This window comes from Periplaneta americana, chromosome 17 (assembly GCF_040183065.1).
Source record: "Periplaneta americana isolate PAMFEO1 chromosome 17, P.americana_PAMFEO1_priV1, whole genome shotgun sequence".
Lineage (NCBI taxonomy): Eukaryota > Metazoa > Arthropoda > Insecta > Blattodea > Blattidae > Periplaneta > Periplaneta americana.
In genome coordinates, this window is record NC_091133.1 from 803,515 (window position 1) to 806,553 (window position 3,039).

A 3,039-nucleotide genomic window follows, 5' to 3' on the forward strand; every position below is an offset into this window, starting at 1 on the left:
CTTCATGTACGGAATATTTTACTTTGTGAATTGTGTTTTATAACACGCAAAAATAATATTTAATTACATAGGAATTCGCTCCGTAATGATGATGTATGTAGCGGAGAATTTGACTCAACTTCAAACATATGTACTAGTTTCTCGTATTCTATCATGAACTCAAAATATTATATGCGAAGACGTGATCGTGCTTGCAGCTTCCTCTCTAGAAAATGAAAGCGTTGAAGAGCAATTTCCTTCGAATTTTCAAGATTATTTTCCTTCCTCGTGGGCAGTTCTACAATATTTCTTCCATCTTCATCTCGCACAGTAGTATCCTTGAAGTGTTTTTCAAATGTCCTATGTTCCGGCGAATAAGTTATGTGACTTATTTCCTCTAGGGTCCAAAATCTCTGCATCTGGTGTTCTAGGCTGTGGTCAGATGTAACTAAAATGATTTAGGTTCTTGTCTCTTGTCTTTCTCTTCATTCAATTGCGGATACTCTCCACATAAAATCCATCCTAGGCGAATGTCCTGCAGAGTCGGATATCCTGGTCGAGTTTTCCTTCCCTCCTTCAATAGATACAAGAAGAACTGAGCTCCGATGAGCAAGTGAGTACTCTGAGGCAGTTGGAAATCTGGGTCAGCGAGGATGATTTCGTTCGGGATATTCTACTCCTTATAGTTAATGTATGATGCAGGAATGGTGCCAGTTATCCTGGGTAGTACTATATAATCCACATTGAAGTTAAAGTCACTGACTGTCGAGTGCACTTGTACATTTGCCGATGAGTCAGCTTCAGAAGTCAGGTCACCAAATGCTTGTAGAGATACAGCAGTCGTTCTTTCCTTCTTGAGCTTGAGCTGTTGAACCGCTTGCTCGGAGATGTATGTATGTATGTATTTACACTACAAGTGGGCAAGCACCCGATGGCAGTGGTATACACAATATAAACAATACACAATAAAATGATAAGCAATACACAATAAATTTACAATACACAATACAATTTTATACACAATACAATACAAATACACAATATAATTTAACGCAATAATAATAAAACATAAATAAAATACCTAATTTTACATTACAACCTACATAATTATGTATAGGCCCTACATAAGTTTCAATAGTCTTTCACTTTACTCTCATCTCACTCACTGTAGTGGCACTATGAAGCATTTCACTGACACTTTAGGACACATTTCACTGACACTATAGAACACATTTCATTGATGCTATAAATTATCACTGATCGGAACTATTCACTGCACTGTAAAACCATAACTTCACTGACTCACCTCGCTTCACTGATACAACAGTTCAAATAAGTCAAATAATTACACCCTTATGCATACTTATAAACAGAACTACATTTAAACTAAACATTTCTAGTCTAAGGCCCTCTTGCACGCTATTTTCAAATAATTTACAATTCAAACCGAGGAAGTAACTCGTCAGGCTAAATAAATACATGTCACCTTAAAAAATTAAATGCTAAATGTCACCTTAATTTTAATTTGCACTTTATACACAACTTTTTAAGTTATTCTTGAATCTCCTTAAGGAAGGACAGCCCTCAAAGACTGCTGCAGGTAGGTCATTCCAATCATTTATAGTTCTATTTAAAAATGAGAATTTACCTACATCCGTTTTCTGTTTCCTGCATTTGATTTTAAAATCATGATCGTTCCTACCATAATATGTTGGCTTTTCTAACCGAGCCATTATGTCTACCCATGCTTTCTGACCTAGATGTGCTGTATACAATGATGTTATTCTAGTTTTCCTATGTATGTTTTCCAAAGTTTCCCATTTAAGTTCTTTTATCGTATCGTTTCCATCTTCTCTTTTACCTTTAACAAATTTAGCTGCCCTATACTGGATTCTTTCTAAGGAATTTATCTGATATAGTCTATAGGGATCCCAACATGTAGTTCCGTATTCCATTAACGGTCGCACTAACGTTAGATATGCTATTTCCCTCGATTTGGGGCTAGCCTTTCTCAAGATTCTCATAATAAACTCCATGCTTTACCCGTAACATTATCAACATGCTCTCCCCAAGAAAGTTTGGAGTTTAAATACACTGAAGTTGCTTTGAGAGCCACAACGCGTAAATGATGAAATCCTCCATTAGAGTCTTTGATATTAACTGAGACTGTACTCAAAAGTACCCGAGTTCTTGGAGCACGTCTAAGGTAGTGATACAACAATTGTTGTGAATTGTCAGTGTGTGGGTTTTGTGTCATAGCGTCGTCTGCTTGTCTAGGGTTGGTAGTTGCCCGTTTCACTTCTTCTTGGTGAAGTAACGTGTGATGATACTTCTTGCATATTTTACATGCAGTTTTGGATTTGCACGACTTCCACATATGTAATGCACGCAGACAGTTGGCGCAGTGCTTACTGTTCTTGACTAAATTTAATTTTTCATTATGGTTTGGGCATTTGTACTGTCTGTGTTGTTCTGAACAAATGTGACATCTCTCTGCAGTTGAAATGTATGATTGTTGTTGTGATGCAATTCTTGGCCTAGGCTTGTAGTGATGGTTCACACTGGGGGCAAGCGGTTGTGCAGAGGGACAAAGTAGCGGTGTCTGACAGCGGCTTTCTAAGAAACTAATGAGCTTCTTGAATCCTACAGCTTCGAGGTGAGCGTGTTCTGTTTCAAACTCTAACCTTAATTTTTTGTCTAAGCCACAGAGCATGAGTTCTTTAAGAAGTAGGTCTAATATACTTGGTTGGGCATTTAGGGCGTTCAGAGTGTCTATACTGACTTGGAACGTGTTGATTAGCTGACGTATTTCACTCTGGGTTGAGCTGAGTTTACTCGGAGATTCCATAATTTGCCTAATATATTCATTAATTGAAAAATGAGTTCTATTCAGTCAATACTTAACATAAAACACAATAAAACATGTTATAATAACATTTACACAGATTTAAAAACAAACGTTTTGGCCAATTTTGATTGGCATCTTCAGGTCGTGTAGGTCGATTGGAACATGTTATAAAAAGTGAGCACTTGGTATATGACGTTAAAAACCAAAGTTAC